This window comes from Pinus tabuliformis, chromosome 5_2 (assembly GCF_031772625.1).
Source record: "Pinus tabuliformis cultivar Carrire ecotype Pingquan chromosome 5_2, CPIR1, whole genome shotgun sequence".
Classification (NCBI taxonomy): domain Eukaryota; kingdom Viridiplantae; phylum Streptophyta; class Pinopsida; order Pinales; family Pinaceae; genus Pinus; species Pinus tabuliformis.
In genome coordinates, this window is record NC_142306.1 from 165,332,795 (window position 1) to 165,347,480 (window position 14,686).

Here is a 14,686-nt window from a genome sequence, read left to right on the forward strand (position 1 = left end):
GCCCATCAAACACATCACTTTATCATGTACCCCTTCATCAAACCATGCAAGAAATATAGCAATAAGTTAATAATCCTTGGTATTTGTTTAATTGGTGTATTGGCTAGTACTTCACATAGTACAATATCAACACATTTTCACCTCGAAGACCAAAATTTCTTAAATGTGATTTCAATCAACATCGAAAGGATAAAATGACAAATTTTCACTAAGTATAAGCAAATATGTCACTTTGATAGATTATTATAGTATGCCTCATGTGGAAGCTTTATGTGTGTGGAGGAATGGATTGTGCAAAAGAAAAGTATGTGTGTTAGATTGAGTTTGCTAGAGAATGGATAGGCTAGTATTCCACACACTTTAAAAAATGGCCAAGTATGGAGTAGTGTCAGGGGTAGAGTGTGTGGAGTGAGGAATGTGTGAAAGGAAGGAGGTGTGCGGATTGCGGGAACATGATTTTTTTTTATGCACACTACTTTTTACAAACATGAATAAGTATGAAATTTGGGGTAAGGATAGGCAATGTGTGAAGGTGATGGTGGTACATGAGAATATATCAACATATCTACTCCAATTGTAGGATATTGACCCCTTGTGGGTTACTAAGAACCAAAAAAGCCTTGAATCCATTGGGAATGGAGAAAAAATACTTCAATGAAAATAAACAAGAAGGTTGAATTAAGAAATAGGTAAAATATGTACAATTTTCTACACTTCTATGGTATAGAGAGGAGTTGGAAATATTTAGGAAAATAAATTCTTAATGTACCACCCATTAACTGGCAACATTAAAACTTCATTCTCCATTCCATTCAAAATATATGAATTGTAACCTCTAATCATATTTATTAGATAAGGTCCAATCCATGGAACATTAAATTTAGTATGCATCAAAGATTTGTCCTTGGATTTGTTTCATAACACAATGAGTGAACCTTTGGAGGAAGCTTTATCTATAGATCCTCTGTTAAATTTTTTGATCACTGCTTGTTGTCTCCTCTGAATATTCTTGAAATTTGTTCCCTTTGTTCTTTTATTTGAATCAATTGATGAAGCATCATTTTCATAAGTGTGATTCCTTCTTCATCTTGTAGTTGGATTGTTATAGCCAATGCATCTATTTATGGATGTATAGGCAACCTTGTATATTTTCCACACTCCAAATGAAACAAAGATTGAAAAGTACTACCTTTTGGTGTGATTTTATTGGCCCATAAGGCACTCGACAACGTTTTATGACAATTCCTCTAATTTTTAGTGATTTTATTCTTCAAATTTTGTATCAGACTTCTTTTGCTTATTCAACTATGTCATTTCCTTGTGGATAGTAATTTGAGGATTGTCCCATCAATAAACCATATTTCTAAAAGAAATATATAAATTTTGACCCAAAAATTATTGATCCATTTTTTGTAATGAACTTTTATGGAACACTAAATATTGCAATAGTATTCTCTTTTGGAAACTATACGAAATGCACTATTTTAGCTTGCTTTGATGCTAGTCCTTTAGTTAACTTAGGGAAGTAATATGTTATAGTTAAAATACATATATGTTCAACACTTGACTTATGATTTATAGGACCAATAACATGTAAACCTCATTGAGAAAAAGGACTCTCAACTGCAATAGTCTTCATTAGCATGGAACCTTTTTTCTCTATCACTAAAAATATTTAACAAGGTAGGCATCTTCTTATGAAGGCCAAAGTATCTTTAAAAAGTGTAGGCCAATAGAATCTATCTCTAAGAAATCTATGTGATGTTATTTCTAGAGAAAAGTTTCCTCCACATACACCTTCATGTATTTCCTTGATAATTTTTAGAGTGTTTTATGAGCAAGACACATTAATAACATTTCGTCATGTTTTCATCTAACTAATATCCCACACACTAATACATAGGAATTTGATTTCATTTTTTGTGTCCTCCTTTATTTTCCTATCATTCCATTTGAGAACTATCTTTATTTCATATAAAATATGATATTTGTGTACCACTATGATGTCAATAATGATTCATCCTGATCTCTTTCATTATGTGACTCGATATTTATTGATTCAATCCCTTCAATCAATATACATAGTTTTAATTTGGCAGCTCAGGGAAAAATTCCCTCCTTTGGACAACATTCCTCATTAAGAAATACCCCTCCTATCCCTTCGAAGAATTTAATTTGGTTAAGGAAAAAATGTATTTTTAAGGTGAACACCCACATGTACACAAAAATACAGGTCCACTTTAAAGAGAATTTGGGCACCCCTTGGAAACATATAAAAGTCATCCTCTTTTGAACACATCACTCACACATTCATTCTTCTTATTTTGGAGGTTATATCTCTCTCTTCTTAAGATTGGTTTATATAGATCTAAAATTTTAGGGTCCGAGCTCACATGTGCGAGGAGAAGAAATTAACCTTGAGCCACACATTTGGATCGAGGAAAATTCAGCTACAACTGCTAGGTTGAGAGAGTGCTTTGTGCAGCTGGAGGGTTACAACCATATTTATTGAAACTAGGTCCTTGTGGATGTTACCTAGAATATTGTTGACCATTGACTGTAGGCATGGATCAGTTTTGGAGGCTTTGACTTTGATCAGATTTGTCTATTGGACTCATCTCTTGGATATTGTCTCGTTGGTTTTGTTGGATAGTCAAAGGGTTTCCCTTGACTCTTGATTGGTGAATTGGATCATTGTACTCTATTTGCTGAACATTTTATGACAATCTATTAAGAAGAAGAATTTGAAAGGGTTTATCCCCTGTCGGGGTTTTCCCTGGTCTTTGACCAAATTTGGTGTCTCTCTTGTTATTGCTCTTGATTGTCTTCTAATGTACATTTCACTTAATGTTCTATCTACAATTACTATTGATCATTAGAAGATTAAATCATTTTTAAAAGCTTTCTAATTGAAGATAATAATTTGGGTAAAGTGATTGTAAGAACATAGAACAATGGAAAATTAACATGGTATCATAGCTAAGGTGAAGACAAGTCTAATGAGACAAGAGATAAGAGCAATCATTCTGGAAAGAAGCTAACAAATCCTATTTGATTTGGTCAAGATTTATACCTCTTACTCCAAGGATTCTGAGAAGCTAGGTGACTCATCAAACCTTTCTACTTGGAAGATTAGGTTGGATGTGATATTGCATGAAAACGATGTCTTGGAATGTGTGGAATGAAAATCTCTTGTACCTTCGGAAAATGCTACCACTGCTACCAAATCCAAGTACAAGAAAGGTGAGCTCAAGGCTAAGAAAATTCTCATTGATGGTTTGCAAGATCATTTAATTGTTTATGTTGGTAGCTTGAAGAAGTCCAATGATATTTATGACAAGCTAGTTGGGATGTATGAGGTCAACAAATTGAATCATATCCTCTCCTTGAAAAATCAACTCAAAGAGATGAAGATGAACAAGGGGGGATCTGTGTAATCCTATATCATGAAAGTATCCCACCTAAGGGATCAATTGCAATATGCTAGTGAACAAATATCTGACAGAGAGATGGTGGTGGTGACTCTTCAAGGTCTTCCTCCTATTTGGGAAACCTTCATTACTACTCTAAGCAATAATAATGTTCTTATGACATTTGATGATCTCATTGGTAATGCACTTAATAGGAGACCAGTATGATTGTTAGAAGAAGGATTCAAAAGCATGAAGAAGGAGAGCCCTCTGCATTCATTTCTCAATACAAGAAGAGGAAAGGAAGATGAATACCATTTGGTTCAAGAAGGCCTCCCTTTGAATCAAAGGAATCCAAGAGAGGAGGAAGTAGAATTGAATGCTTCAAATGTCACAAGCATGGTCATTATGCTCAAAAGAGAAACCATTCAATATCCAACTATAACAACAATGGAGGCTTAAAAAAAATGGGTTCAATGATCAAAGAAGAGGAGTTGATCGAAGAAGAAGAGATGATAGAAGAAGAATGGATCATAAGAGATATTCTAGATGATCAAGAAAAAGGCCATCGTCCTCAAAAGAGGTCAAGGAACTCCATGAAGACATGGATACTAATTGAAGCATACAGATGAGGCTTTTGATATGTTCAAGGACTTCAAGGCACTAATAGAAAATTAAATAGAAAATAAGATCAAGGTCTTTAGGTCTGACAATGGTGGAGAGTATACATCAAATGAGTTTGACTTTTGGAAGTAGGCTAGAAACTATCTTACCTTATAATCCAGAGCAGAATGATGTGGCTGAAAGAAAAAACAATAGGTCCATCATGGAAGTTTCTTGAGCTATGTTACATGATCAAAATATGCCTAAGTTCCTTTAGGGAGAAGCTACAAATACAACAGTCTATGTTCAAAATAGGGTTCCTCATAAAGATTTAGACAACAAGACTCCCCAAGAAATATTCATAGGTATGAAGCCTGACATTAGTCCTTTTAGGATATTTGTTGTCCCATATATTTCCATGTGCCTAAGGGCAAGAGGAACAAGCTAGAAGCCACAAAAAAGAAAGGTAAGTTTGTTGGATATTGTGAAAATTATAAAGCTTTTAGAATATATATATTTGGCCAAAGGAAGATCTAGTTTAGCAGGGATGTAAATTTCGATGAAGATGATGCCCTTGGAAAAGTAAGGGATCTTCCTCCACCTCCTCCTATTGAAAAAAAAGATGATGGCATTGACCTAGTAAAATGTCCTTCTGTGTTGAAATATGAGAAGGACATTATTGATTATCCCATGGAGCCTATGGACCCGGGCTTGGATGCTCCTCCACGTGATCTCTTCCACGTGATCCCCCTTGCCAGGAAGATACCAATGTGGCTCCGTTCATGAGAGATGTGTTTATGCTAAAAGGACCTTTATGTTATGAAACCAGCTCACAAAAAGATAGAAATGATAGATCAACGCCTTAGAATTCAGCCTCTTCGAGGGGGCAACCTCCTTTACATTACATAAATGAACAATTCTTGGATGATTCAAATGAAAAAACCTCCTTTCTATATATACGAGTCTAAGGAGTTACAATATAACCCAGCCAACCTAACAATAATAATATAAAGCCACAAAAATAACAATAGAGGGATTCTATGGGGCACAATAATAACAATATGGGGACAATAGGGACACAACAATATTAATAAGGGATACAACTACAATAGTAATGCGGTAATCACTAGTATTATAGGGACCTAACATGCCCCTCTCCTTCAAAAAAGTGTTGTCCTCAATGCTTGAGTATTTCTGGATGCTTCTGTATAAAATTCTCATCCTTCCACGTGGAATCTTCAGCGGATAAGTTCTTCCACTTGATGAGATACTCCGAAATTGATCGATTTCGTAGCTGTTGAGTTCTTGTTTCTATGACTACTTCTGGTTCCAATATAATTTTTCCTTCCTCGTTAAGTTCTGGCAATATTGTTTGAACTAGGAACTTGTCGCCTATAACCTTCTTTAAACATGAAACATGGAAAATTGGGTGCACTCGAGAAGCTGCAAGAAGCTCCAATTTGTATGCCATAGTACCAATCTTTTGCAACACCTTGTATGGAACATAATACTTTGGTGATAATTTATTATCCTTCTTAGCTTGCTTGAGGGACATTTGTTTATATGGTTGTAGCCGTAGGAATACCCAATCACTTACATCAAAAATTCTTTCGCTGTAATGTTGATATGCCTGTTGTTTCATTCTATTCTATGGCAACACGAGGTTATCCTTTAAGAGTTGGAGGACTTGTTGTTGATGTTCGATGTGAGGTTCCACTGCTTGAACCTTAGAATTTTCTCTTAAATATGATATGATGGATGGTGGCTAATATCCATAAAGTGCCATAAATGGGGTCATTTTTGTTGCTGTATGGAAGGAAGTGTTATACCACCATTCAGCGAGAGGCAACCATTTGACCCATTGTGTCTGTTTATCAGATACAAAGCAACGAAGATATCCTTCCAAAAATTTGTTTACTATCTCATTTTTCCCATCAGATTGAGAATGATAAGATGAGCTATGAGCTAATTGAGTACCAAGACAAGAAAATAATTCTGTCCAAAAATTTCCAGTGTGTTAGACTCCGTCTTCTCAAAGTCCCGTCAGAGTCAAATTGACAGGTGGCTGTCAAAGTCTCAGTTCAATATGCAGGCCAATGCCAATCATCTTTCACCAACCGCAACTTAGATGTTTGCAGAGCTTGTTCTCAGAATGTTTCAATAACATGTGCAAGCCAGAGGAAGTTTCAGTGAGTTAGTATTTCAGGAGTTTCAATGATCAAAAGGATGATTCTTCTCCAAAACCCTGTTTTGGAGAAGAAATTGTTAGATTAGTTGTTTGTAATAAGTATATTTTAAAGTCTTCCCTCATGAAAAATGTCAAATGCAGGCCCTGGTCACCTTGCCAGGACTCATCAGCTCCTATCCCTGCAAGCAGACAAAGAAATCAGGAGTTATTTTATCTCAATGTTTGAGATATATTCAGAACGAGGAAAGAGGACATGGTGGTTGATAATAATCACTTTCTTAAGCATAAACAGAAGGAACAGTTCATCAGACAGAAACAAAGACTCAAATGGTTCTTGTAGCAGCTTCTTTGGATAACAAAGATCAGTTGATAACTCTGGTGGCTGATAGGAGTAAAATTCTTCAGGTTTATGGCGGAAGTGAACTTTTTCCTGACAATGATAGAGACAGTGATATATTATTAGCTCCAAAATTAATTGATGAAATGAAAAATCGTGATTTTTTAAGCTCTGGACTGGACTGTATAGGTGCGTGCTACGCGCAGAGGGGGTGCGCTACCCATATAGGGCGCGCTACGCATATAGCCTCCCCAACCTGTGTGAAATCTACAAGTGCACTATGCATATGGAGTGTGCTACGTGTTGGGTAAGAGTGCTACGCATATAGTCAACAGGGCATAGGCCTTTTAAGAAAGAAAAACATGGCTTTATTTCTAATAGAGTGATTCGATCACCTGACATTTTATTAGAAACATGTTTAAATGATACCGAGGAGAAGGATGCTTCAAAGCAATCATTTCTCACCTCAGAAGCAAAGAACATTTTCAATTTGCAGGCCCAACAGATGGTTCTGTTAGCTGAATTACTTCGCAATGTTTATATTCCAGGCTTCAGGTTTCTGCCTACAAAAAAGAATTCAAGCTTTATTAGCATATAATTTTTGGTATGCAGAAGCGATCTTATCCAAGGGACTAAACAGAATGTTGGCAACATTGTTTGGGGGACTATTAGCTGTAGGGACAAGCTACGTTGCAGATCATGTTGGACACAACTCTGAAACAATTGTAATTGGGACTGTTGTGTTTTTAACAAGTGCAGCAGCGACATTTGCACGGCTTCTTCCCAAAATCAAGGCCAGATATGATTATGGAGTTCTCATATTCATTCTCAGCTTCAATTTCATGGCAATCCCTTAGGAAAAAGTGCACTACCGATTTCCAGTTGTTCCTCGATAACGGATTACTGTAAGATTTTCCTCCTCCATTGACAATTGCAACATTATCTTGCAACCATGCAACCCTCTTAGGACACAGTTGTCATCATGAGCTGGAATTGGCAGGATTTTAGTTTAAAGGCTATTTTTATTAAAATTCGTTTTATTCAAATGACAAATGTAACGTGGCAGTCAGAGATCGAAAGGCTAATTTGAAATGAAGATATTCATCACAACAGAAGAATATGATTCGTATTCCTATTTATGACTTTAGTTAGTAATACAAATGGGTCTGCGCTCCAGTTTTTAGTCTTTTAGTTAGTCATTAGAGAATTTCAAGGAGAAGGTTGTTCTCTTTTCTATTTTTAACTTCAGTTGAAATAGCTCCTCATTTTGGATCGATCTGTTTTCAAACATGAGAGTTTATTTATCGTATTGCAAATGATTTGTAAAGGAGTTTTCTGAAAGCTGGGGGAGGAGAAATACAGAGTTTTATTGTACAGTTGAATGACAAAAAATAATTAAATGGCGCAGCTCTGATTTGTAAGATTCTTGTGGTGTGAAAGTTTAGCATATGTTTTTTTTTCTGTTTCATATGTCTTTGTAATGTTTCATAGTTTCATTCATTATCATTTCCAGCATGCTTTACAGTGTGGGAGGTAGAACCCAATTTATTTTCTCTGCCTGGAAAGAGCGTTTCAGTATTTGTGTAATTGTCTTCTGTCTGTAAAGGACTCATTGATTGAATGCCCTTTTCAACTCTTTAAATAGTCTTTTCATCCCATATTATTTCAAAGTTAATTGTTAAACTTCACTCCTACCTCACCTTATGGAATAATCTGTGCCTTTGATTAAATCTCTGCTCTTGCTGTCTTTGCCCCATGCAGCCTAGAAAACCCAATCATTTATTAAAAACCTCATTTCATATCTATTTACTAGCCTAAAATCAGTTCCCATTTTAAGTCATCTCGCACCCTATTGTTCATTTTATCGAGATTGACTAGAGAGAGCCCTCTCCTGTCCTCGTAGGGCTAGCTACGAGGATGAGCTTGGTTTGATGTTGCCTTGAGTTTTGCCTTCCTCAGCTTGAGGCAGATTCGAGCACTAACATAGTGGCGACCATACTGGGGAGAAATTTGCTTATTACTGTCATTTGCTATAGACGGAGTCTGAAGTCATGCCAGGTAGCCTTTGAAACTGCTCTTGCTCTGTGAGTGCATGGTAGATAAAAGCTGCTTCAGTTGATCTCCGGTTTACCTTGTGAATGTGCCCCTTGATTTGCGAATTTCCCCAGTACATGTATCAAGTTCAGATCTGATGGTTGATGGTGAACAACGATCAGACACCGCAAGGCTGAAATCATTCACCTGGCGACTTCATTCACTGAACAAATCCAGAAATTGATGCTTCATGGTGACTTCACTGCAGGGAGATCAGTATCTGTGAGATTTTCAAGATGGATCGAATCACAAGAAGATATGCTCCCATGAGCCGAGATCACATTCCAGGTTTTCCGAATAAGATGCCCAAGGTAGATTGGTCAAGGAATCTGCCTACGTTTAAAGATGATGGTAAGAAGGATGCTGCTTTACATCTAGTTAGATTTCACATGCATATTCGCAAGTTGAAGGTGGATTTACCTGAAGATTGCATGATGAAGATATTCCTGGCCACTTTGGAAGGTGAAGCCCAATCCTGGTATGAAAATTTGCCGCTGGCCTGTATGTACTATTTAAAGGATTTTCATGCCTTGTTCATTGAAAGATATCAAGCATCTTATCCATCATTAAATTTAGTTCATGACTGTTGCAAACATGATTCTACTTTTATTGAAAGCCTTGAGAAATATTATGAAGATGATAGTTTTATGGATGATGAGATCATGGAGGCTCTGCATGAGAATCCATTTTAGCAACACGAAGAGAACCTAGTGGATACCCATCAAGATGATCAGGAAATTTTGCAGCAGAATCAAGATCAACAGGTTGAAGATGGCCATATGGATGAAAGTGATGAAAGAGTAAGGGTCATTTCAGATCTGCCATTAGAAGAAGACAACATGCAAATTGCCGATTGTGATAATGTCAGGACAACTATTTCAGTTCCAGATTCAGTTGTGCTGAATCCTGAAAAGGAGAGCTCTTCTGTTAAGATCACAGACAAAGTTTTGGATTCAGATGTTCATGAAAAACAAAATGAGATCTTTGTGCAAGTAAGTGATAAATCTCCTTTCAATAACTCAGTAATAAATGATAGTTTGAATGCCCTGTCATATGAAGATAATTATTGTTTAAGCAGAAGAAAACAAAAATCATTGTCTCCTTTGTCTGAAGATGAGATAGATCTACTTTTGAGAGGTCTTGTTACAGCCCAAGCTACAGTAGATTTGCAGTGCACACATAGTCAGGAAAGTGTTGGTGAAACTTCTTCCTCTTTTGAAAAAGATGACTGTCTTATAATCAGTTTTGTAGACTAGCAAACGGATAATTTTTTCTTTCACAAAGATGATAAGGCTGTCATGTTTGATAATCTTGAAGATTGTTTTTTGTTTAAGAATGACCTAGATCATGAAGTTGAGGAATATATGCCAGAATTTCTCATGGTCAAGGAACCTACAACTAACACTCAGATGGAAGATACCTCTCTGTGCATTTCTATCCCTCATAAATCAAATGTCCTTTCAGATCATAATAGAGTGAATACTTGTATTTTTGCAGCTGGATCTCCAGATAATCCAGTGCTTCAAAATTTTCAAGACCCCTTCAGCATTTTTCTGCAAGCATTAGAAAGGATAAATATTGCCTGGTTCATTATCATAAGCTTTGGTTTCAATGGATATTTTGAGTTGCCTACAAGTTTATCATTCCGCCTGCTCAAGGAGAGTAAGAGCAAAAATTTGGGGTGTAGCCATCTGCTGGATTGGTTACATTAGCATTATGATATAGTTTGATGGTATATTGTTTTTTAAGAAATACAGGCGGTTATATACTGCCATCAAGTTTGAAGTTCAGGTCTTGAGTTAGTTTGTTAGAGTCTAGTCTTTCAGTAATTTCAGTTGCGAAATTCAGTCATTAGTCTTTTGAAATAATGAACTCCATTGCCCAATGAATGGAGGCACTGTCTGCTCTCCCAGAGATCTGCAGATTCTTGGCACCTCCAAGAAGCGGCAGCTGCCATCCCCATTGGAGCCAATGTTAGACTCTGTCTTCTCAAAGTCCTCTGTCAAAGTCAAATTGACAGGTGGCTGTCAAAGTCTCAGTGTAATATGCAGGCCAATGCCAATCAGCTTTCACCAACTGCAACTTAGATGTTTGCAAAGCTCATTCTCAGAATGTTTCAATAACATGTGCAAGCTAGAGGAAGTTTCAGTGAGTTAGTATTTCAGGAGTTTCAATGATCAAAAGGATGATTCTTCTCCAAAACCCTGTTTTGGAGAAGAAATTGTTAGATTAGTTGTTTGTAATAAGTATATTTTAAAGTCTTCCCTCATGAAAAATGTCAAATGCAGGTCCTGGTCACCTTTCCAGGACTCATCAGCTCCTATCCCTGCAAGCAGACAAAGAAATTAGGAGTTATTTTATCTCAATGTTTGAGATATATTCAGAACGAGGAAAGAGGACATGGTGATTGATAATAATCACTTTCTTAGGCATAAACAGAAGGAACAGTTCATCAGACAAAAACAAAGACTCAAATGGTTCTTGTAGTAGCTTCTTTGGATAACAAAGATCAATTGATAACTCTGGTGGCTAATAGGAGTAAAATTCTTCAGGTTTATGGCGGAAGTGAACTTTTTCCTGACAATGATAGAGACAGTGATATATTAGCTCCAAAATTAATTGATGAAATGAAAAATCGTGATTTTTTAAGCTCTGGACTGGACTGTATAGGTGCGCGCTACGCGCAGAGGGGGCGCGCTACCCATATAGGGTGTGCTACGCATATAGCCTCCCCAGCCTGTGTGAAATCTACAAGTGTGCTACGCATATGGAGTGCGCTACGCGTTGGGTAAGAGTGCTACGCATATAGTCAACAGGGCATAGGCCTTTTAAGAAAGAAAAACATGGCTTTATTTCTAATAGAGTGATTCGATCACCTGACATTTTATTAGAAACATGTTTAAATGATACCGAGGAGAAGGATGCTTCAAAGCAATCATTTCTCACCTCATAAGCAAAGAACATTTTCAATTTGCAGGCCCAACAGATGGTTCTGTTAGCTGAATTACTTCGCAATGTTTATATTCCAGGCTTCAGGTTTCTGCCTACAAAAAAGAATTCAAGCTTTATTAGCATATAATTTTTGGTATGCAGAAGCGATATTATCCAAGGGACTAAACATAATGTTGGCAACATTGTTTGGGGGACTATTAGCTATAGGGACAAGCTACGTTGCAGATCATGTTGGACACAACTTTGAAACAATTGTAATTGGGACTGCTGTGTTTTTAACAAGTGCAGCAGCGACATTTGCATGGTTTCTTCCCAAAATCAAGGCCAGATATGATTATGGAGTTCTCATATTCATTCTCAGCTTCAGTTTCATGGCAATCCCTTAGGAAAAAGTGCACTACCGATTTCCAGTTGTTCCTCGATAACGGATTACTGCAAGATTTTCCTCCTCCATTGACAATTGCAACATTATCTTGCAACCATGCAACCCTCTCCGGGCACAGTTGTCATCATGAGCTGGAATTGGCAGGATTTTAGTTTAAAGGCTATTTTTATTAAAATCTATTTTATTCAAATGAAAAATGTAACGTGGCAGTCAGAGATCGAAAGGCTAATTTAAAATGAAGATATTCATCACAGCAGAAGAATAGGATTCGTATGCCTATTTATGACTTCAGTTAGTAATACAAATGGGTCTGCGCTCCCGTTTTTAGTCTTTTAGTTAGTAATTAGAGAATTTCAAGGAGAAGGTTGTTCTCTTTTCTATTTTTAACTTCAGTTGAAACAACTCCTCATTTTGGATCGATCTGTTTTCAAACATGAGAGTTTATTTATTGTATTGCAAATGATTTGTAAAGGAGTTTTCTGAAAGCTGGGGGAGGAGAAATACAGAGTTTTATTGTACAGTTGAATGTCAGAAAATAATTAAATGGCGCAGCTCTGATTTGTAAGATTCTTGTGGTGTGAAATTTTAGCATATGTTTTTCTTCTATTTCATATGTCTTTGTAATGTTTCATAGTTTCATTCATTATCATTTCCAGCTGAATGCTTTACAGTGTAGGAGGTAGAACCCAATTTATTTGCTCTGCCTCGAAAGAGCGTTTCAGTATTTGTGTAGTCGTCTTCTGTCTGTAAAGGACTCATTGATTAAATGCCCTTTTCAGCTCTTTAAATAGTCTTTTCATCCCATATTATTTCAAAGTTAATTGTTAAACTTCACTCCTACCTTGCCTTATGGAATAATCTGTAACTTTGATTAAATCTCTGCTCTTGCTGTCTTTGCCCCAAGCAGCCCAGAAAACCCAATCATTTATTAAAAACCTCATTTCATATCTATTTACTAGCCTAAAATTAGTTCCAATTTTAAGTCATCTCGCACCCTATTGTTCATTTTATCAAGATTGACTAGAGAGAGCCCTCTCCTGTCCTCGTAGGGCTAGCTACGAGGTTGAGCTTGGTTTGATGTTGCCTTGAATTTTTCCTTCCTCAGTCTGAGGCAGATTTGAGTGCTAACACAGTGAAAATGGGATCTCTATCACTTACAATAATCTTTTGGTTTCCATGCATCTTTTGAATTGTTTCCATAATTGCAGTAGAAACTATATTGCCTTTAAATGGACTTGATAATGCAAAAAAGTGTGCATAATTGGTAAGTCTATCAACTACCACCATGATGACACTCTTTCCCTCAGACTTGGGTAAACCTGTGATAAAATCCATTGAAAACTCCTCCCAACTTTGGCTTGGAATGGATAAAGGTTGTAACAGACCGGGGTCTTAATTATTTCAACTTTATTTTGTTGGCAAACCAAACATTCCGCTACAAACTTTTGAATATCCAATTTAAGGCCATCCCAAAAAAATTCCTTCTTAACCCTGTGGTAAGTTTTTAAAAATCCTGAGTGCCCTCATAAGGGAGAAGTGTGCAATTCCATAAGAATCTTTTGTTTGAGTTGGGAATTCTTATAGAGGTATAAGCGATCTTTGTACCATAATGAATCATTTTGCCAGCTAAATGTATCAGATGTACTGGAATCGTGTTGTAACTTTCGAATAAGTGCCCACACTTCTTCATCATTCTTCCATTCCTCCCTTGCTTTGTTTATCCAATCTGGTTGGATAATAGAAATGGCGCACAACAATTCTTCCACATCCTCATCCTTTCTTGAGAGTGCATTTGCTACCACATTTTGCTTCCCTTTTTTGTAGATGATTTCAAAGTCATAAACCAACATCTTTGTGACCCACTTTTGTTGCTCTTCAGAGGATAATATTTGTTCTAAAATGTATTTAAGGCTATCATGATATGTTTTTACCTTGAAGTGTCTTCCCATTAGGTAGGGTCGCCATTTCTTAAGTGCATGTAGTATTGCCAACATTTCCTTCTCATAAATAGCTTTGTGTAAAAAATTTCCCTTGATTGGACGACTTTCAAAAGCAATGGGTCTTTCATCTTGCATTAAAACAACACCAATTCCATTTCCTGAAGCATCACATTCCACAATAAAGGTTTTTGTGAAGTCTGATGTAGCTAAGACCGGTGCTTGGCACATTGCCTCTTTAAGATATTCGAAGGCCTTTGTTGCTTCTGGAGTCCATGAAAATGCATCTTTCTTCAATAATGTTGTTAGAGGTGCTGCTATTCTCCCATAGTTCTTAACAACTTGCGATAATACCCTGTCAACTCGAGAAATCCTCACATATGCTTTATGGATGTGAGGATTTTCCATTCCTTAATGGCTTTAATTTTGCTAGGGTCTACCTTAACTCCTTCATGAGATAGAATATGACCCATATATTCCACCTCTTGTACTCCAAAGAAACATTTGGATCTTTTTGCATATAATTTTTTCTCCTCCAATAGTTGTAGCACCCTGTCAACATGTTCAACATGATCCTTCCAAGACTTGCTGTAGATTAGTATATCATCAAAAAATACTAACACAAATTTTCTAAGGAAGGGTTTGAAAATGGAATTCATCAAACCTTGAAATGTAGAAGGTGCATTGGTAAGGCCAAAAGGCATGACCAAAAATTCATAATGACCCTCATGAGTTCTAAATGTTGTTTTCGGAATGTCTTCAATCTTCATTCTGATTTGA